This window comes from Tamandua tetradactyla, chromosome 5 (genome assembly GCF_023851605.1).
Source record: "Tamandua tetradactyla isolate mTamTet1 chromosome 5, mTamTet1.pri, whole genome shotgun sequence".
NCBI lineage: Eukaryota > Metazoa > Chordata > Mammalia > Pilosa > Myrmecophagidae > Tamandua > Tamandua tetradactyla.
In genome coordinates this window covers 8,899,602-8,922,545 of record NC_135331.1, presented here as the reverse complement: position 1 = coordinate 8,922,545, position 22,944 = coordinate 8,899,602, and the positions used below count along the sequence as shown (strand labels likewise).

Below are 22,944 nucleotides of genomic sequence, written 5' to 3'. Positions count from 1 at the left end.
CCTACCCCCTCGATCCTCCATCCCCAAACAGAGAAGATCAAGGTCAGGGCCTGTGTGATACTCAGAAAACACCCACAAATATCTGTGGGAGGAACAACTGCGAGGCAGGGGTCAGCAGTTCTGGGCAAGGGGAGAACTCAGCAGGGGAAAATCAACTGAGAGATGTTGCAGGGCAGAAAGCAACAGCTGTTTCACATGGGGGGAGAGAACGGGCACTCAGGCTTTGGATCATTTCTGGGTTCTTCCAGGGGCATGGTGTGGCCCAGGGAAGGCCAGGAAGGAATCTGCCTGTGGGTATGGACTTGCCATGGTGCTGTGGTTTTTGGAGCTGGTTTCCAGCCTTCACCCTGTGGTCCTTGAGCACCTGGCTGCACAACTGGGAAGACCTCTTGCCCCGATGGGTCAGGCTGTGTATTGGAACTTCCCTCTTGGACCAGTGAGAGGCTGGGAACTAGAATCAGGTTGGACAAAGGACTAACCCATGGGCTACAGAGCAGCAAGTTAGGGCCATCTTCCAGTACAGCTGGGGCCAAGTGGAAAAAACAAGACAGGTAGAACACCGCTTATCAATATCCTTCTGTATCCAAAAACTCCTGTCAGCATTCCGTTTTCAGGGTGCTACCATCTCCATTCTTTATATCAATCCTAGGACCCAAGAACTCAGAGAACAAATTTCAAATGCATTTTCTACATTGACCTTCGTTTTTTCACTGAAGATTTTCCCAACATACTGTAAGAAAGGGGAATGGACTGGGTCACCCTCCCACTTAAACACCTTCAAGAATTCATCATTAGTCACCAAAGAACACTACAACTCCTACCCTGGTATTCAAGGCCTTGCATACGTTGGTGAACCTGGTGACCCCAAGCTTGATGGTCTCCAGCCAACCTGGAGGTCTGGAGTCAGGCCGCCACCTTGGTCCCCACTCTACCCGGGAAGCTCAAGGCCCACAGCTTCTCAGCCACATGCCACCTCCCTGGGCTGAGCTCTTGGTAGCACCAAGCGCTTACACCACTCAGGCGGTAATGCCCCTGTGCTGTGTCTACATCTCATGTTCCCCACAAAACTATGAGTTCTTTTAGGACAAGAGTCATGCCTCTGTCCCCTAAGTATCCTCCAGCACCCGAGGTTGTCCCAGGGCTGCCCAACTCCAGGGGGAAGCGTTCTCTTCTTCATAATACTGTTCACATGACGGTTTATCCGGAATGAATGGCGGAGTTGCCTGGATAGACGTGGGTGCATATAAGAACATACAACACCCACCACCACAAATAAACACATGGGTTCTGTCTTACCCCCTAAAAAAAAGCTCAGGCAGAAAATCCAACCAAGCCTTCGTTAGAAGAAAAGGAGCAAACGCAGAGTCCAGACAGAACAAGGCCAAGGGTAAAAACTAGGGTGACTAGGTCAGAGCAAACGCAGAGTCCAGACAGAACAAGGCCAAGGGTAAAAACCAGGGTTACCAGGTCAGAGCAGGGAATGCCCAGCGGGGGGTGGAAGGTGGAGCCTGAAAGGATTCCAGAGCCCCTGGGCACAGGACTAGTGTTCTTTGTACGTCCTTTCACCACCTGGGGTGCAGCAGGAGTCCTTAAGGTGCTAGGTTGATGCAAATGGAATCACAGAACTCAGAAGCAGGAATTTCCGACTGTAATTTCTCATTGTACAGATGGTAAATTAAGGGGCAGGGAGTTGATCTGTTCATCCCTCCATCTGTACATTCATTCAATTGTCTATTTATCCATCTAGCCACTCATCCATCCTAACATCCATCCATATACACATCCAAATAGCCATTCAATCATCTATCCATCCATCTAACAAACCAACAATCCAACCAACCAACCAACCAATTGTCTATCTGTACATATAACCATCCATCCATGCATTTGTCCATCCATCTATCATCCATCTAATCATCCCCTCCCTTCAGGGAGCCACAGCTGCCCTAACAGGTCACAGTTGCCCTCTTTAAGCCTGGGTAGCTCTGAGAAACTTTCTGTTCCCATAAGCATAGACCAGAATGACCTACTGGACCAGGGAACAGGAGAACATATTCTGTTAGGAGGTATGCTCTATGCCAGGCACCTGTCCTAAGGCCAGTAGTAACCAACAGCTCTGTGAGGAGCTATTCCTGAGCCCAATTCATAGGTGAAGAAACCAAAGCTCCAGAGAGGTTCTCTGACTTGTTCATGATCAGAGAACAAGAGCAGTCAGAGTTCAAACCCACACTCACTGGATTACAAACAACATACTCTCTCACTCATTTTAGTACTAAAGGCTGGGTATGATTCAGGGGTAGGCAAGAGACTGAGCAAAGGCTCTGATGCAGGACCATGCATGGCAAGGATGGAAAGAGATCCAGGGTCCTTAGTGTTGTCACAGGATGAAAGGGGTTATATAGGCAAGAGCTTGTAAACTGAGGAACACGGAGGCCAAGTACAAGTGTTGTGCCAGAGGAAGCTCAGGGATTTCAGAGGCAGCCAAAGCTTCCAGATCCAAGGGAGGCTTTCAGGGTTCAGCAGGGTCCTCAACAACAGCTGGCAGGTGGGGTTTGGACAGATATGTCCTCTCCCTGTGTACCTGTGGACTTCAAAGAGCACTGGAGAAAAGCTCCAGGGGCTGGGGAACAGACGGTGGTGGGTGGGTGGGTGGAAGGGGTGGCTCAGGTGCTCACTATAGGGACTATCTGAGAAGTAAGGGCCAGGGAGGTGGGCCCCAGGAGAGGTCCTGCAGCAGCAGAGGGGCCCTGGCTTTCCCACCTCCTTCCCACTGGGACCCAAGGGAGGCAGTCTGGCTCAGATCTGTCTGCCCCTCACAGGCAGATGGACCCCCACATGCTTCTCACTCTTATTTCAGCTTTGGCTGCAATCCAGGAGACAAGTTGCTGTATCCCCAGACTCCTTCCCAGAGAGGTAGCAGGATGCAGAGGGAAAGTCCCAGTCCCAGCTCTTGCCCTTTCCACCTTTCTGTCCTTAGATAGGATGCTTATAACCCAGAGCCTCAGTTTACTGTCTGTAAAGGGGGAGGTAACAGATCCAGGGAGCAGCCAGGCGCAAGTGTAAAGAGCACCCCATACTGTGCCTGAAATAAAAATATGTTCTACCCCAAATAACAGTAAAAACATCTAATCTCTGGGTGATGACCAACCACGGTGGACACTGGACGACTGGCTGGGGCCCTGAAGGTCCCTGCAAGGCTGGCACTGCCCTTTGAGCTCTGGGAATCCCAGGGGAGGGACACGGTAGGGGGGCCAGTCCTGAAGGCAGAGGCTATTTGCTACTAGCACAAAAGTACAGAGCTACTAATACCTCTTAGCACAAACTCCTGGGGCCAGATGCATTTAAGGATTCAGAGTTTCTTGTACTTTAGACAGGAAATACTGCATTTTTCAGTAGCAACCCATGATCAAATAGGTTGAAATCTCTGCAGTAAAATATGGAAATATAGAATACATACAGGCTATAAATAGCCTCACTTGTACTATAAATAGCCTCACCTCAGTTCTGGCGGGGTTTTGCTGCCAGATGAGTTATGAAAGGAAAAAGTTGTTTTTTTAAGAGTATGTTGCATTTGGAAATTGAGGGGAGGAATTAGGGGTCTGTGGGCCTGTTTTTACCACAGAGAATGTGAGCCCAGTGCCTACTGGCCCTGGCTCCACCCCCAAACCAACACGGTTCACTGGGGGTGACAGAGGCCCGGATCCTAAAACACACCAAATCCTTTGAGTCCAAGGAGACTAGTCACAAAGCAAAACACATAACCTAACAGCACAACTCACAGCAGCAAAAGACACTGGCCCAGGGCCCAGCTCTGGGGATGGGGAGGTGGGCAACCCTCTGGGATAGGGCCTATTCCTGAGTAGCCTGCAGGGACCACAGACACTGACCGCGACCACATGTGTCTCCAGACCTGTAAGGACAAGAGGAAACGGGTAGAGGAGGAGGAAAAGGGCAGGCCAGGCAGGTTCTCCGACTGCAGAGAGGCTGAGCTGGCTGCAGAGAGAGAGGCAGATGGCCTGGGTTCTAATCCTGACACTGCCACTTAGGAGCAGTGGCCTTGGGTGGGGCATGACACGGCCACCTCACTGAGCTGCGTTTCTTCATCTACAAAGTCTGAATAATGCCAGCCTCCGGGCTGAGTGTGAGGTGTGAGGGGCAGGTGCCTGGGAGGCAGTGCCAGCACTGCCTGCTCCAGAAAGTGCTTGAATTAAATGTACATGTGAAAAAGGGATAGCAGTAGTGGTAGACGGGCGGCCCCTTCAATCCCAGGGATGCCCCTAGGACTCTCTTTTGAGGAGGGGTCCTTCCTGGGTCTCTCCTAAACCAGGCCCCATCCCACCCCCGTTTCTGAACGCAAACAGGACCTTTTAAAGATTAGGTTCAGGGTTGGGAGGGGAGAACTAGAGCAAGGGCAAGCTTACCCTGGAAGAGGGGATAAGACGTTAAAGACAGAACCTGGGGAAGGGTCTGAACCTCAGAAGGTGACCTGATTTGGAAACAGGGTCTTTGCAGATGTAATGAGTTAAGTGCAACAAGATGATGCCATTCCACAGCAGGGTGGGTCCTAAACTCAGTGACAGGGGATCTTGTAAGAAGAGGCACGCAGTGGAGAAGGCCACGAGAGGACAGAGGCAGAGATTGCTGTGATGCTGCCATAAGCCAAGGGACACTAGGAGACCCCAGAAGCTGGAAGAGGCCAGGAAGGACAGTGTCTAGGGGAGGGGGGCGGGCATGGCCCTAATGACACCTTGATTTCGGGCTTCTGGCTTCCAGAACCATGCAAGAATAAATTTCTGTTATTTTCAGTAGCCTAGTTCGCGGCAGTCCTGGGAAACTAAGATGCCGGGCTTTGAAGTTGGAATGGGGCTTCTGATTACAGTCCCACAGCTTACTTGGTTTTGAGCAAGAATGCTTACACTCTGAATCTCAGTTCTAAGCATTTGTAACGCTCAGCCAATAACATGTGGCCCTCACAGGGAGGGCAGGAGGAACAGATTAGAATCAACGATGTAAAGTCCAGGCCCAGGCCAGGCACACAAAGCCCAAGAATCGGCTGCTGTGCGTTGTGGCTGGCGTGTGCTCTGCTGGGCCGGCCCCTCTGCCGGAGGGTCCTCCATGCTGTGCTCCCCCCCCATTCCAAGCCCTCAGGACTGTGGCTATTTTATGGGTCTGTATCTTCAGACATTTCCCAACACCACAAACCACCTGTTGGGGACTTCTGCTTCCATCAGAGGCTCTGAGGTGGGACACAGGTGCATGTTCTCCATTCCAACTGGAAAAGTGAAGCCAAGAGAGAGGAACAGGACTCCAGCAAGGTCACCAGGTGAGTTAGTCCACAGCCACCCCAAACCCCTCCCAGCCAGCACCCCAAAGCCAGCTGACTGCAGCAGCCTCTCGGCCTCTACCCAGGATGCAGATGTGTGAAGAAGCATCAAGTGGCCTGGGCTAGGGGGCCACGGGGACACAGTGGCGAGGGCAGAGCCAGGAGAGGGTGGCTGGGGGCGCAGGGACTGAGTCATCTCCGGCCGGCCCAGGCCTGTCACAGTCTGGTCCCTCGCTTTGGCGGGGAGCCTGGGGCTATTTTGGGAAGCTCTGCACACAGCCCGCCACTTTCCTGCCAGGCTGACTTGGTCAAAAACAAAACCAGCCCAGCAACAGCCAGGTGTCAACAGGGTGGGAAGCGAAAAGGTGCTGAACACCCTGGAACTGAACAGCAGGTGTGGGGGAGTCACAGGAGGCAAAAGTACCCCCACCCTGCCAACAACAACAACAAAAGGGCATTTAGAAACAAACAAACAAAACTAGTTGCAGGCAGCAAGAAACACTGGAAAAGACTAGCTTTGGAATCAGACAGGCCTAGGTTCAAACCAAAACTTTGCCACTTACTGTGTCTTCAGACAAGTCATTTAACCATTTCAGGCCTCATCTGTGTCGCAGAGTTGGGTGGGATTAAATGAGATAAAAGAGGGAGGCACAAGACACATAAACACATGTCCTGTCTGCCCTCCTTCCTGGGGCAGACTCCCTACAGGGCCCTGATCAAAAGCCACCTCGCTGGGCAGCCCACCCACAGCCCCCATCCCTTCAGACACTGGCCACCCCCGGCAGATGGAAATCCCTGGAAGGCAGAATGAGGTACTTCATGTGGATGCTGAGCCAGAGCAGTTGCCCAATCCATCTGCTAAATAAAGCCCAAGAGGCCACCCAGAAACCTCTGTGTGGAGTAGCCAAAACGCCAGAGGAGGAGAAGGGAGAAGACGTGTCTAGGGCTCCCCACAGCCGTCCAGTGTTGCCCCTGGGAAAGCAGAACTTGGCTCATCACTAGCTGCCAGTCTTTCAGGGATAGGGAGAGAACCAGCTGGGTCCCAGAGACTGCTCATAGTGTCTGCCCAGAACAGGAGCACCGGCTATTGACTGAACAATTGGGGGAAAAGGGCTTCTGGTGGGAAAGAGAACCAAGGTGGGGATAGCAGAGTATTGACCATTTCCGATGAGCCAGGCACTATGTGAGTAGCTTCATATATCTTGTGCCAGATTAGAATCTTTTTGACACAAGAGGAAAGGGCCTGGAGAAGGGAAGCAACATGCCCAAGATCTCTTTGTGAGTTGGTGTCAAACCTACCAGGAGGCCAGCAGGGCTCCCAAGGGGCTGAGGTTCTCAGCAGGCTGAGCCCTGGTCTTCCTGGATGGGAAAATGTGGGCCCCATGGGTGGTGTGGCTTGGAAAGGAAGATGAGGCAGGACAGAGCACTTTTGGGAACTGTCATCTTTGCCCTGGTGCCTGGAGCTAATTCCAGATGAGCTCAGAGCTTATACTAGGGCAGCTGATCGGGCTCAGGACCTCAGTCAGACCCCTCCCCTGGGATATTTCTCAGCAAGCTCTCAAAGAGCCGGGGGTGTGAGGCAGGCAGTTCAGGCTGCTGGGCCCCCTCGGCTGACGTAGGGAACCAGTTGGGACTTCCTCACTGAGCTGGGGTGGGGGGTGTCTCTTAGGCCTCTTGGGGCAGATCTCTGGGGGATAATCATGGTATGGGAAGGCGTGGAGACAGATGTGCTGGGGTGCTGCCAAGGGTCATTCAGGAATGGGATAGAGGGAACTCTGGACTTGGGTACGTTATGTATTCAAGTTGACCCCTCCGCTGACTGAGAGACTTCTACAAGTCAGCCGCAGGCTCTGTGCTTTCATTTACTGATGGGGACCCTGGGGCCCTCCAAGGGGGCAGGGACAGAGGAACTGGTCTGCATTGTTTTGGAACTTCTGGCTGGGTGCATGCCTAGTAATTAAGTGGAGGGTAGTTGGGGGGTTGGTTGAATGACAGGCCTAGACACACAGAGAGGGTCCCCGTGCAGCATCGCCTCAGTACAAAGTTCCACAAGGCACTAGGCCATGTGTCCCAAGAGGAACACTGGGCTGAAGGCCAGGGACTCAGAAAGGTAGAGCTTAGCGTGGGCTGGAGGGCTTGGCCAGCCTCCTGGAAGAGGTGGCTCCCAAGCAAGGTCACAAAGGATACAGTGGTTCAAGACAGACAAGAGGGGGTGGGCCAACCAGAGCAGAGGAGACCTAGGTGCTGAAGCAGAAGGTGCCAGAAGGAGACAGAAGGGAAACAGACCTTGCAGAGCAGCTGATGTTCCAGCTGTTGCTGACTGATTAGAAACCAGGCATTACAGGCCCTTTCCCAGTTCTGCAAACCCAAGAGTCAGCAAGGAGTAAGTGTACTGGCCCAGCCTATCTGGAGGTGTCAGGGTGTGAGGCTGACTCAACTTCTGTCAGTCCTTGGAGAAAGCCCTGAGCTTGTCTCCCTGGAGCTGTCAAATGGGGCCTCTCTCCCAGAGACAAGCACAGGCCCCAGGACTGAGGCTTCCTGGGGATGGGGCTCCTCCCTGCAACATCCACCCTGCAAGGGGACAAGATCACCTCCTGGGATAGGAGGCTCACCACCTATGAGGTACTCCATTCCACTGCTAGAAAATTCTGCTGAGCACAACCTACTTCCCTGGGACTCAACCCAGGATCTTGGCTGGTTCTATGGAGACATGTTCAGCTTTTCCTGTTCCTGCTGAAGTCTCAGGGCTCTCAGGTGACATGGCTCCAAGGCCTCTCGACATACTGGTCCTTCGCCTTTGAAATGAGTGCCCAGACAAGCACACCCTCCCCAGGGTGGCTGCCCGCCGGGCCACCCCTACCCCTGGGCTGGTCTTTCTGGTTCTGCTAATGAAGGCAAAGAGGATGGAGGCTAACGATGACACCTGAGGCTGCACAAAGCCCAATGTATTCCCAGGGCTGGCTACCAGGCCACCTCTCCACGGCCAACACAGCAGACCTGACATTTTTCTGACATCACTCTGCCTTACCAGGTGTAGTGAGGTGAACAGTGTTACCCCCACACCAATTCATGTCTACCTGGAACCTCAGAATATGACCTCATGTAGAAACAGGGTCTTTGCAGATAACTAGTTAAGGATCACAAGATAAAAGCAGACTGGATTAAGGTGGGCCCTAAATCCAATGACTAGTGCCCTTATAAGAAGAGGACACAGAGACACACAGAGGCAGAGGGCCACGTGAAGTCGGAGGCCCAGATTGCAGTGATGCAGCCACATGCCGAGAAATGCCCGGGGCCACCAGAAACTGGAAGAGGCCAGGAAGGACCCTCCCCTAGGGCTTTCAGAGCCCTAGAGCCTCAATTTAGGGCTGCTGACCCCCAGACCTATGAGAGAATACAGTGCTGTTGTTTTAGGCTCCTTTGTTATGGCAGCCCTGGGAAGGGAAGACACTGGGCTGGTGGCATGGGGAACAGAAGACCCCTGCTCTGGGCTGGCATATGGGTTAAGAGATAACAGCCTGTTGCCAGTCTGAGGTCAAAGCTCCGGGTGCTTGAGGTGATGGGGAGAAGCCTCCTCACTTGCTACCCAGCTTCCCTGCTCTCCCGCTTCCTCATTCCAAGCTTTTCTAGGGCCCCCAAGCCCTGCCCCAAACCCCTGCTGCCCCCACCCTAAGCAAGCACCTTAAGTACTCTTCAGGTGATATCCTGACCCAGGGAATGCAGGCGTCTCTGAAGAGAAATACTGGATTCTCCACCCCATTTCCTGGTTCACCATACCCAACCTGTCTCTGTTGTTTGGTCATAAAAAGAACTTTTCACATAGGGGTGGGGAGTTGGCCAAGGTGTTTGAAAGCTTTAGCATTGAGGCCAAGGGCTTCCCTGGGTTTCTGCAGGGTATGAGATCCCAGACAGCCTCAGCGTTTGCAAACCCCAGGCAACTTTGCAGTAAGCCCATTCCCTCAAGCTGAATGCAGAGATGAGCTGCCTTAGAAATGCCTAGAAAGCTCGCTTAAAACACAGATTCCAGTCCCTCCCCAGAACTCCTGGGTCAGAACCTCTGTATGTGGCCCAGGAACCTGTGTTTTAAACAAATTACCCAAGGTAACTGGGATATCCACTGGAGTATGATAAGAACGGCCTGGTTCAAACTCCTTGTACAGATGGAGACAATGAGGCCCAGAGACAAGAGAATTTACTGACGGTCACACAGCAGAGCAGACTATACCCCTCCTGGGCCTGGCTGGGGGTGGTGAGCAGGGGAGGGAAAAGGGTTTGACGGTGGCAGGGTATCCCCTGGGCGAGGAATCAGAAGACAGGTTTCTTGTGTTCAGAGAGGCCTCCCACCCCAGGTATGTTCTCCAGCCCCTGTAGATTGGCTAGCCCCCCAGCACCCCATGCTGACTTTTCTTTGGCATTTGTCAGATTGTATTTTTTTTAATTTTTTAAATTTTTTTATTAACGGAAAGAAAGAAAAAAAAGAAATTAACACAACATTTAGAAATCATACCGTTCTACAAATGCACTCAGCAATTCTTAACATCATCACATAGATGCATGATCATCGTTTCTTAGTACATTTGCATCGGTTTAGAGGAACTAGCAACACAACAGAAAAAGATATAAAATGTTAATATAGAGAAAAGAAATAAAAGTAGTAATGATAGTAAAAAACAACAACAAAAAAACCCTATAGCTCAGATGCAGCTTCATTCAGTGTTTTAACATGATTACTTTACAATTAGGTATTATTGTGCTGTCCATTTTTGAGTTTTTGTATCTAGTCCCGTTGCACAGTCTGTATCCCTTCCACTCCAATTATCCATTATCTTACCCTGTTTCTAACTCCTGCTGGACTCTGTTACCAATGACATATTTCAAGTTTATTCTCGAACGTCCGTTCACATCAGTGGGACCATACAGTATTTGTCCTTTAGTTTTTGGCTGGACTCACTCAGCATAATATTCTCTAGGTCCATCCATGTTACTACATGCTTCATAAGTTTATCTTGTCTTAAAGCTGCATAATATTTCATCGTATGTATATACCACAGTTTATTTAGCCATTCTTCTGCTGATGGATATTTTGGCTGTTTCCATCATGTCAGATTGTATTTTAATTGTATGTTTGCCTTTGAGTTCAGGGCCTGTGTCTTGTTCAAAGCCATTTCCTAGGGCAGAGCCAAAGCAGTTGCTCGGTAAGGTAGGTGCACAGAAAATATTTGTCAGGTCAATGATTTTCATCTCAAACTGTGCCTCAAAGTAGTTGCCTGACCTTGGGCAAGTTGCTCATCTTCTCTGCCCCTCCCTTGAGAAGGGACTGGTCATTCGCCCTGACCATTTCATAAGGTCACTACGAAAATCACCTGAAAAGGCTGATGCAGCATTCTTTGGAAACCAAGAGGAGTTCGGTGCATAGCGCTCACAGGCGCCTGGAGGGCAGCCCACAGGCAGGGACTGCAGCGAGCCCCCACAGGGAGACGGCTGTGACTGGGGAAGGAGGGAGTGCTGGAGGCTGCGTTCCCCTCACCCCAGCACGTGCATGCTGGGCAAGGCTGGGTTACCTGTCCTGGTCCTGGCTGGCACGTGGGGCACTGTTGTCAGCGGTGCGGATCCCACCCCAGTCCTGAACCCACAGTCAGGAGCTGGGCCCAGGCCCACAAAGCTACCAGCGTGGCCACCAGGCCCTGGGAGCTAGAGCAAGTCCCTGGAAACCTTCTGTGGGCCTGTTACCATCCACAGCTAAGGGTTTGTGCAGGACACATTTCCAAGGGAAACAATGGTGTGGGAGTGTCAGGTGTCCTCCGGCCCCTGCTGAGCACATGTCCCAAAGTGAACAGGAGGGAAGGTCCAGCCCATCCAGGCTGGGTGGCCCAGAGGAATTCACCTGAGGGCAGGGGAGGAGCTACTCCCTGGGGAGCAGACGGTGTCCCCACTGCTGCCACCACTGGCCACCATACAAGAGGCATTACCACAGACTGGGTATGGGAGGTGGGGCAGTAGTTTTGGGCAGGTGTGGGAGAGGTAAGGAGCAGCCCTCTGTGACAAATGCCCTCCTCCCAGAGGTGATGGGAGAGTGTGCCCCTGCCTCAGGCTGGGCAGCTCTTCCCTCATGCAAAGGCAGGCCTTCTGCAAGGAACTTGAGGGGCTTAGACCTAGACTCTGAATTACCCCCATGGGGCCCACCAGGTTCCTTGGGAGGGGGTCCCCTAAAGGCCGAACATCAGCCCCAAACCCCATCAACTGGGGCAAGAGTAAAACGGGTCTGAGGAAGCCACAACTCATGCCCAGGCTATGTGGGACACCAGCAGGGAGACAGGGAGGTGGCAAGAGGAGGGTGGGCTCTGTCTTGCCCCAGGAGCCCACTGGCTGGTCCAACTCAACTTGGTACTGGGCAGACTTGGCAGGGGACACTGGACCTTCCTCTGTCCCTCCTGATCTTGAATGCCAGGGCTGTAAACTGCTGCCCCGAAAGGGAGCGGCAGATGAGGGCAGGGTATACCTTCCCATGGGGGCATCTGCTGCCCACAGTGAAGGGCAAAGAGCTGTTGGGCCACAGAGAGAGGAGGCTTGTTCTGGCTCCTCTCCTCCAAACTGAAACTGCTGGGTAGGGATGGGAACATTAACTCTAGCCCTCATCACAAACTATCCCAAGAGGCCCCTGTCCACCTTCTAAGTCCATGGGAGACCCAATGTGGAGCTACAGCCACAGCAGACCCAGCTCTGTCAGCAGAGCAGAGGTTGCCTTTCTTTCCCCTGCGCCTGGTTTCCCCCATGAGGAAAGGAACGCTGCTGACCAAGTGCCCTGGGGTCAGAGGAGGGTGTCAGCCAGAAGAAAATGGTACTGGGGAATCGCGGGAGCAGTCCAGGGCAGCAGCTCTTAATTAGGAAGGCTGGCAGACCACAAGCCTTCACCTTTCAGACCCCAACAGCTTGGTGGCCAGTTCCTCTCCCCCCACCCCCCAACACAAGAGAGCTCTGCTGGCCGAGACTCAGCACTGTCTCTTCCAACATCTGGAAGCATGAAAAGATGCAGCTGGCCTGGCCCCGAACCAGGATGACCTCTGCTGCAGAATGGCCATTTGAAAGTGATACTTAAAAAAAAATTCTATACTGCAGGAGGACCCTATAAAAACTATTGCCCTGTTGACTACATGCCAGGCAAGAAGCAGAGTCAGTCTCATACAACAGCCTGCAAGGTGGGTCTTGTCACCCCGTTTTGTACAGTAGGAAACCAAGGTTCAATGGGATGAAGTGACTTCTGCAGGTTTCCCAGCCAGGACTCGAACCCAGGTCTGCACGGCTACTAAGTCATGCTCTTCGTGTCACCCAAGTGAGTCTGCAGAGTACCCTACTCCCAACCCTCTGCATTCCAGGGACCCAAAATCATGCAATTAGTGGGGGTCCAGTAGGCAAATAAAAGCAGGCAGCAGGGCCCGCCCACCCTCCTCTCCCCTCTTCCCCCTCCTGCTCCGGCGGCTCTCCAACCACCACCGTGCCCTCTTCCACCTTCACCGGCTCCTCCGCCACCGGCCTCGACAGCCTTGCCACCCTCACCTTTCCTCCTCCAGAACGGCTGCTGGGGGAGTGGAGACGATGCAGAGCGGCTCCCGGAGCCACGACGGAGATCAAAGGGACGGCGTACCCCATCCTGGAATGGCTGACTGTCTGGGAGAACCAGCTCCGGTGAGATCACCGAGGGGCGCGGGCTTTCCTGGGCGGGACAGCAAGCGGCCGGAGTCCCTCCCTTCCTCCTTCCCAGGCCAGCTGGCAGAATTGGGCAGGCGGTCCCCTTGGGCAGCGGCGGCTGGCGCCCCCACCACGCGAGGCCCCCCGACCAACTGAGAGAGTTGGGTCGGAAATCCCCAGACTGCGGAGAACAGTGACCGGGGGTCCCTTCCAAACACGTGACTCCCCGGTCCGGCTGGGAACAGTGCACTCTCCCGGGCTGCGACAGCTGGCGCCCTCCCGCCACGCTTGGCGCCCCGGGCCGACTAGGTAATTCGGTCAGGCGCAATCCTGTGCTGCGGCGGCCGGCGACCCTCCCCACGCTCGGAACCCTGGGCCGGTTGCACTCTTCCAAGACGCTTCAGCTGCCGAACCTCCCCTACGGCGAGAGTTTCCCAGAGTTAAAGGACCCACAGCAACTTTCACTGGTGGATCCCGTAGACAAACGTGTGCCACGAGCGCCACCTACTGGGCAGGATAAGAAAAACAGAACCCAGAGATTTCACAGAAAAATCTTTCAACCTGTGGGGTCCAACACCCAGGGAAATCTGGCTAAAAATTAACCATTACAGAGAACAGTTACTAGGGAAATAGAAAAGATACAGAACAGCTCCTGGAGCCACGACAGAGACCAAGAAGACAGCGTACATCATTATGGAATGGCTGACTGGATGGGAGAACCCACTCCGGGAAATCTGATTACATGCCCAGACGCCAGCAGAAGACAACGGATCATGCTCAGAAAATTGAAAATATGGCCCAGTCAAAGGAACAAACCAATAGTTCAAATGAGATACAGGAGCTGAAACAACTAATGCTGAATATACGAACAGAAATGGAAAACCTCTTCAAAAACAAAATCGATAAATTGAGGGAGGACATGAAGAAGACATGGGCTGATCAAAAAGAAGAAATAGAAAAACTGAAAAAACAAATCACAGAGCTTATGGAAGTGAAGGACAAAGTAGAAAAGATGGAAAAAACAATGGATACCTACAATGATAGATTAAAAGAGACAGAAGATAGAATTAGTGATTTGGAGGATGGAACATCTGAATTCCAAAAAGAAACAGAAACTATCTGGAAAAGAATGGAAAAATTTGAACAGGGTATCAGGGAACTCAAGGACAATGTGAACCGCACAAATATACGTGTTGTGGTGTCCCAGAAGGAGAAGAGAAGGGAAAAGGAGGAGAAAAACTACTGGAAGAAATTATCACTGAAAATTTCCCAACTCTTATGAAAGACCTAAAATTACAGATCCAAGAAGTGCAGCGCACCCCAAAGAGATTAGACCCAAATAGGCGTTCCCCAAGACACTTACTAGTTAGAATGTCAGAGGTCAAAGAGAAAGAGAGGATCTTGAAAGCAGCGAGAGAGAAGCAATCCATCACATACAAGGGAAACCCAATAAAACTATGTGTAGATTTCTCAGCAGAAACCATGGAAGCTAGAAGACAGTGGGATGATATATTTAAGTTACTAAAAGAGAAAAACTGCCAACCAAGACTCCTATATCCAGCAAAATTGTCCTTCAAAAATGAGGGAGAAATTAAAACATTCTCAGGCAAAAAGTCACTGAGAGAATTTGTGACCAAGAGACCAGCTCTGCAAGAAATACTAAAGGGAGCACTAGAGTCAGATACAAAAAGACAGAAGAGAGAAGCATGGAGAAGAGTGTAGAAAGAAGGAAAGGCAGATATGATATAGATAATACAAAAGGCAAAATGGTAGAGGAAAATATTATCCAAACAGTAATAACTCTAAATGTTAATGGACTGAATTCCCCAATCAAAAGACATAGACTGGCAGAATGGATTAAAAAACAGGATCCTTCTATATGCTGTCTACAGGAAACACATCTTAGACCCAAAGATAAATATAGGTTGAAAGTGAAAGGTTGGGAAAAGATATTTCATGCAAATAACAACCAGAAAAGAGCAGGAGTGGCTATACTAATATCCAACAAATTAGACTTCAAATGTAAAACAGTTAAAAGAGACAAAGAAGGACACTATATACTAATAAAAGGAACAATTAAACAAGACGACATAACAATCATAAATATTTACGCACCGAATCAGAATGCCCCAAAATATGTGAGGAATACACTGCAAACACTGAAAAGGGAAATAGACACATATACCATAATAGTTGGAGACTTCAATTCACCACTCTCATCAATGGACAGAACATCTAGACAGAGGATCAATAAAGAAATAGAGAATCTGAATATTACTATAAATGAGCTAGACTTAACAGACATTTATAGGACATTACATCCCACAACAGCAGTATACACCGTTTTTTCAAGTGCTCATGGATCATTCTCAAAGATAGACCATATGCTGGGTCACAAAGCAAGTCTTAACAAATTTGAAAAGATTGAAATCATACACAACACTTTCTCGGATCATAAAGGAATGAAGTTGGAAATCAATAATAGGCGGAGTGCCAGAAAATTCACAAATATGGGGAGGCTCAACAACACACTCTTAAACAACAAGTGGGTCAAAGAAGAAATTGCAAGAGAAATTAGTAAATACCTCGAGGCGAATGAAAATGAAAACACAACATATCAAAACTTATGGGACGCAGCAAAGGCAGTGCTAAGAGGGAAATTTATTGCCCTAAATGCCTTTATCAGAAAAGAAGAAAAGGTAAAAATGCAGGAATTAACTGTCCACTTGGAAGAACTGGAGAAAGAACAGCAAACTAATCCCAAAGCAAGCAAAAGGAAAGAAATAACAAAGATTAGAGCAGAAATAAATGAAATTGAAAACATGAAAACAATAGAGAAAATTAATAAGATCAGAAGTTGGTTCTATGAGAAAATCAATAAGATTGATGGGCCCTTAGCAAGATTGACAAAAAGAAGAACAGAGAGGATGCAAATAAATAAGATCAGAAATGGAAGAGGAGACATAACTACTGACCTCACAGAAATAAAGGAGGTAATAACAGGATACTATGAACAACTTTACGCTAATAAATACAACAATTTAGATGAAATGGATGGGTTCCTGGAAAGACATGAACAACCAACTTTGACTCAAGAAGAAATAGATGACCTCAACAAACCAATCACAAGTAAAGAGATTGAATTAGTCATTCAAAAGCTTCCTAAAAAGAAAAGTCCAGGACCAGACAGCTTCACATGTGAATTCTACCAAACATTCCAGAAAGAATTAGTACCAACTCTCCTCAAACTCTTCAAAAAAATCGAAGTGGAGGGAAAACTACCTAATTCATTCTATGAAGCCAACATCACCCTCATACCAAAACCAGGCAAAGATATTACAAAAAAAGAAAACTACAGACCAATCTCTCTAATGAATATAGATGCAAAAATCCTCAATAAAATTCTAGTAAATCGCATCCAACAATACATCAAAAGAATTATACATCATGACCAAGTAGGATTCATCCCAGGTATGCAAGGATGGTTCAATATAAGAAAATCAATTAATGTAATACACCACATCAACAAATCAAAACAGAAAAATCACATGATCATCTCAATTGATGCAGAGAAGGCATTTGACAAGATTCAACATCCTTTCCTGTTGAAAACACTTCAAAAGGCAGGAATACAAGGGAATTTCCTTAAAATGATAGAGGGAATATATGAAAAACCCACAGCTAATATCATCCTCAATGGGGAAAAATTGAAAACTTTCCCCCTAAGATTAGGAACAAGACAAGGATGTCCACTATCACCACTATTATTCAACATTTTGCTGGAAGTTCTAGCCAAAGCAATTAGACAAGAAAAAGAAATACAAGGCATCAAAATTGGAAAGGAAGAAGTAAAACTATCACTGTTTGCAGACGATATGATACTATACGTAGAAAACCCAGAAAAATCCACAACAAAATTACTAGAGCTAATAAATGAGTACAGCAAAGTAGCAGGCTACAAGATCAACATTCAAAAATCTGTAGCTTTTCTATACACTAGTAATGAACAAGCTGAGGGGGAAATCAAGAAACGAATCCCATTTACAATCGCAACTAAAAGAATAAAATACCTAGGAATAAATTTAACCAGAGACAAAAAACCTATATAAAGAAAACTACAAAAAACTGCTAAAAGAAATCACAGAAGACCTAAATAGATGGAAGGGCATACCGTGTTCATGGACTGGAAGACTAAATATAATTAAGATGTCAATCCTACCTAAACTGATCTACAGATTCAATGCAATACCAATCAAAATCCCAACAGCTTATTTTTCAGAATTAGAAAAACCAATAAGCAAATTTATCTAGAAGGGCAGGGTGCCCCGAATTGCTAAAAACATCTTGAGGAAAAAAAACGAAGCTGGAGGTCTCGCGATGCCGGACTTTAAGGCATATTATGAAGCCACAGTGGTCAAAACAGCATGGTATTGGCATAAAGACAGATATATCGACCAATGGAACCGAATAGAGTGCTCAGATATAGACCCTCTCATCTATGGACATTTGATCTTTGATAAGGCAGTCAAGCCAACTCACCTGGGACAGAACAGTCTCTTCAATAAATGGTGCCTAGAGAACTGGATATCCATATGTAAAAGAATGAAAGAAGACCCGTATCTCACACCTTATACAAAAGTTAACTCAAAATGGATCAAAGATCTAAACATTAGGTCTAAGACCATAAAACAGTTAGAGGAAAATGTAGGGAGATATCTTATGAATCTTACAACTGGAGGCGGTTTTATGGACCTTAAACCTAAAGCAAGAGCACTGAAGAAAGAAATAAATAAATGGAAGCTCCTCAAAATTAAACACTTTTGTGCATCAAAGAATTTCATCAAGAAAGTAGAAAGAAAGCCTACACAATGGGAGATAATATTTGGAAATGACATATCAGATAAAGGTCTAGTATCCAGAATTTATAAAGAGATTGTTCAACTCAACAACAAAAAGACAGCCAACCCAATTACAAAATGGGAAAAAGACTTGAACAGACACCTACCAGAAGAGGAAATACGGATGGCCAAGAGGCACATGAAGAGATGCTCAATGTCCCTGGCCATTAGAGAAATGCAAATCAAAACCACAATGAGATATCATCTCACACCCACCAGAATGGCCATTATCAACAAAACAGAAAATGACAAGTGCTGGAGAGGATGCGGAAAAAGAGGCACACTTATCCACTGTTGGTGGGAATGTCAAATGGTGCAACCACTGTGGAAGGCAGTTTGGCGGTTCCTCAAAAAGCTGAATATAGAATTGCCATACGACCCAGCAATACCATTGCTAGGTATCTACTCAAAGGACTTAAGGGCAAAGACACAAACGGACATTTGCACACCAATGTTTATAGCAGCTTTATTTACAATTGCAAAGAGATGGAAACAGCCAAAATGTCCATCAACAGAAGAATGGCTAAACAAACTGTGGTATATACATACGATGGAATATTATGCAGCTTTAAGACAAGATAAACTTATGAAGCATGTAGTAACATGGATGGACCTAGAGAATATTATGCTGAGTGAGTCCAGCCAAAAACTAAAGGACAAATACTGTATGGTCCCACTGATGTGAACGGACATTCGAGAATAAACTTGAAATATGTCATTGGTAACAGAGTCCAGCAGGAGTTAGAAACAGGGTAAGACAATGGGTAATTGAAGCTGGAGGGATACAGACTGTGCAACAGGACTAGATACAAAAACTCAAAAATGGACAGCACAATAATACCTAATTGTAAAGTAATCATGTTAAAACACTGAATGAAGCTGCATCTGAGCTATAGGGGTTTTTTTGTTTTTGTGTTTTTTTTTTTTACTATTATTACTACTTTTATTTCTTTTCTCTATATTAACATTTTATATCTTTTTCTGTTGTGTTGCTAGTTCCTCTAAACCGATGCAAATGTACTAAGAAACGATGATCATGCATCTATGTGATGATGTTAAGAATTACTGAGTGCATATGTAGAATGGTATGATTTCTAAATGTTGTGTTAATTTCTTTTTTTTTTTTCTTTCCGTTAATAAAAAAAAAAAAAGCAGGCAGCAGGAAGCATTTTGAAAATTTACCGTTCCCCAGCTCCCTCTGTCTGTGTAGCCTATGGCAACCTCAGGCCACCATCATGGTGTGCCCCTGCCTGGAGGCTGTGAAGTGCTCCATCATGGCATGGGGCACCAGGCACACAGGCACTGGAACACAGTGCTTGGCATCACTGTCCCTCTGTCTTTCCTGGTCCACCATCAACTCTATGTACAAACGAGGAAACTGAGGCTCGGGAATTTCTCCCAAGTCTCACATCCAGGCTAATGGTGGAGCAGCGACTAGAACCAGGCCTCTTGACTTGCTTTATGTCCCCCACCCCCACAGTGAGGGGCACTAACGAGCGGAGAATGGGCCACAGATGCCCGAGTGCTCCAGACACTCCCCTGCGGCACACCCTCTGTGCACAGCCCTGCTTTGGGAGAGGTGATGGAGAACCGTTGAAGAAATTTCCTCTTGCTATGGCAGTAAGGTGGGGAAACTGAGGCACAGTAAGACCACTGGTAAAAGTCAGACAATGAGGAAGGTGAGTGATCTTTCTCTTGCTGCCCACCCGCCCCCCCCCCCCAAAAAAAAACCACCCAACTGCCTTAGCAGAGTCCCAGAACACCTTTAGGGCCCTAGTTCATTTGTATCTGCCGAGCTTGGCTTTGTGGGGGGCAGATGGAGGCTCAGGAAGGCCATGTGGAGTGGAGCCGAGACACAGACCCCAGGCTCTCAGACTGCAAATCTGGGGCTACTACTACTCAACAAATGCTCAAGCTGAGAGGTTGTAAACTTCTCTGAGAAGGGCTCCCAAGAATTTGGGCAGTGGCAGAGCACAGACAGGCTCACACAAACGGTGAATGTGCCACTGCTTGCTGGACTAGAAACTGGTTCTGGGTCAAAATGCCTCTGGAAGCATTTGCCATTGGAAAACAGCTCCTCTGGCGCACAGCAGGTGCTGGGCTCTGTCCTCTGGAAGAAGAGAATCGGGCCAGCAGACAGGGCCCTGGGGAAGGTGTGGAAGCCTGAGCCCAGGCCCAGGGACGGAGCTGGAAGGAGCCAGGCTTCAGGGCCTGTGTGTTTAGGGGGGCTTGAGGGGGTCTAGCAATGACCCACAAGATTCCGCTCCCTGAGCTGCCCTCACGCCGAGGCTGGCTGCACAGCTTCGGCTCCGGCTATGCAAAGCATCCTCTCTGCTTTGGTATTGATTCATCTGGCGTCTTATGGGTCCTTAAGGGAACGACCCTCTGTTACATCAGTATTTTGGCTGCCTTTTGGGAAAAGCCCTTACGTGCCTAAGTCATCATCTTTTTTTCTTTACATTTCATTTTCACATAATCTCAAACCTACAGAAAAGTAGAAAAATAACATAAGAGCTCCCATATGTACTATACCCAACAACTGATTGTTTACAGTTAGCCCCATTTGGTTTACACTTTGCTTGCTTTCTCTCTATAAACATATATATATGCATATATTTTTTTCTGAACCATTAGAGAGTAATTTACCAAAATGTCTAAGACTTATAACAACTGTCCCACCACGTCCGCCGCTGCCAGTACACACATTTCATCTCTGAGCACTTTCACGGTTCCAAGCACTTTCACACTCATCTTCTTAGTGCTGAAATGGCATCTAAGATGCATGATATCGATAGTGCTGTCTCCACTTTACATACAAGGAAACTGAGGCACTGATCTCCTGATGCCCAGGGTCCCTTCTACATGTTTACACTGAGCCACCTCTTCAACATTAAGCAAATAGACCCTGCTCTATAGACTGTTCTCCTGCTATAACATTGTAACAATTCTCAAAAGAAACAGAACCACTGTTGCCCCACAATATTGTAACAATTCTCAAAAGAAACAGAACCACTGCTGCCCCAGGGCAGAATGAGTAGGAGATTAGAATCCAGCTGATCCAGAGTCTCTGTAGCACAGATTCGGCCCAGGGGAAAGGACAGGGTACACTGTAAGCAGGAGCAATGGCTGGGGTGGGAGGGAACAAGTGGACTAGACTGGAGCTCAGGCAGGGCCACGCACTCCCCTCCCTGGGCACCCACCTACCTGCAGCACTCTTCGACCCTCCACCCCCGGGCTCCCTCCTTGAAGGGCAAGGACTGCAGCACCCAGAGGAGATCCAGCAAGCAGGCTGCAGAGGGTGACTGGGAAGTGAGTAAGTCCACGAGTTGGGAGACCCGAGATCTGGCTCTGCTTCGGCAGGGCAGGCTACTCAGCTGCTCTAAGACTCAGTGTGCTCACATGTAAAATAGGGACAAGACCAAGCAACTTCAAGGGCTGCCACAGATGTTGAATAGTTATTTGTGAAGGCACCTGTGAAGACAGTATTAAGATCCCAGTTTTTCATTCCGCTGAGCAAAACAACCCAGACAAGAGGCCAAATACTGCCATGACTCCACTTAGATAGAATATTTAGAAAAAGCAAGTTTATAGAGACAGAAGTAATTAGAGGTCCCCAGGGGCTAGGCAAAAGGGGAAAATAGGGAGTTACTGCTTAAGGGGTGCAGAGTTTCCATTTAGGGCGATGAAAAAGTTTTTGGTAATGGATGGTGGTGATGGTTGGACAGCACTGTGAATATAAATAGTAGCACTGAATTCTACAATTAAAAATGGTTAAAATGGAAAATTTTATGTTACATATACATGTTACCACAATTAAAAAAAAGAAGATACAAGTTTTTCACATGTGGGCTAAAGAGTTTGCTAGGCCCTGCTCTGGTAACTGAGCCAGATAATGGGGAGAAATGCCTGAACACTGAATTCAAGATGCCTAAACATGAACCAATATGGAAAGAGAATATATATGTACTCACACACACACACACATGCGTGCACACACATACACACACACAGCCTTGCAGCTCAGCACACTTATGCTTGGCAGTTTCTCTCCCACAACCCCCTTCCTCTTAGCTGGAGAAGCTCAGAAGCTCAGAAAACTGATGTCTGGGGTCTTCCATGAGACACCAAGGTGCTGATCTCTACAATACACATGGCAGCACAGCCCTGCAAGGGGCGCAGGAGAAAAGCTTCCTCCCAGAAGTGGACAGGAGTGTTCTGTGTCCCTTGGTTACAACAGGTGGGAAAGCATACAGGGGACAGCCACATGATCGTACCGATACGCAAGACCACGTGATAACAAGTGGAATGCCAACTGGCACATGCACCCTGATGATGGCAGGAAAAACACTATCTGCATGTGCTGTGCATGAGTACATGTATGTGCACAAGTGTATACATGTGTGCATGTGCATGCGCACATGTGTGTGTATGTGCAGGGAAATCACTAAGGAGCCCAGGGAGAGGTTAATGCTCATAAGCTTCTTTTTGCCACCCATTTCTTAAGCCCTTAACATAGTGACGGGGTTACTGCCACCAGCGGCTTGCCATCCCAGGCAGATGTGGGCTGAGTCACAGGCTCCCTGAGCTGGCAGGCCCAGCCAGGAGGAAATAAATCAGGCTTCCCTTTCAGAGCCTCCCAGGCTTCGGGAGTTCTGTCCCAGCCACCACGTTTCCCACCGCATCCTCCCCTGGCTCTCAGTGCTCCTGTCAAATTAAAGCAGAAAGAACCACTCACCGCCTGAAAACCAGCCAGCATGATGATTATCCAACTTTTCCTGGAATGAGCTTTCCACACATTTGCTGGCTGGAGCACTGCGGAAGCCAGGGCTCCCACCTCTTCAACCTGCTCTCACACCCTCTGCAGCTCTTTAAGATGCTTTCAAGTAAGTCACTGCTCCGTGAAATTATACTTTGGAGCACCCGCAAGGGAAGAGGCTCGCTCCGCTGGTGCCTGAGGACACCGGAGTGTGTGGGGGAAGCTGGTACAAAGCACCCGAGATTCGCCCCGAAGAAGAGCTTTGGAGCTGGATGGGCCAC

General features: G+C 48.6%; 1 protein-coding gene across 18 annotated transcripts in view; it reads right to left on the bottom strand.

The window, feature by feature from the left end:
- The window catches only part of PITPNM2 (phosphatidylinositol transfer protein membrane associated 2), a 159,727-nt gene that overhangs the window by 68,421 nt on the left and 68,362 nt on the right, over nucleotides 1-22,944 (bottom strand). The window contains exon 1 of one of the 18 annotated variants that reach the window (XM_077159685.1): nucleotides 12,878-13,272. The exons of the other annotated variants lie outside the window; for them this stretch is intronic. The gene's annotated coding sequence lies outside the window, so the exon portion shown is untranslated. Of the gene's footprint in view, nucleotides 1-12,877; nucleotides 13,273-22,944 lie in introns of those variants that run through there. 18 annotated transcript variants of the gene reach the window in all.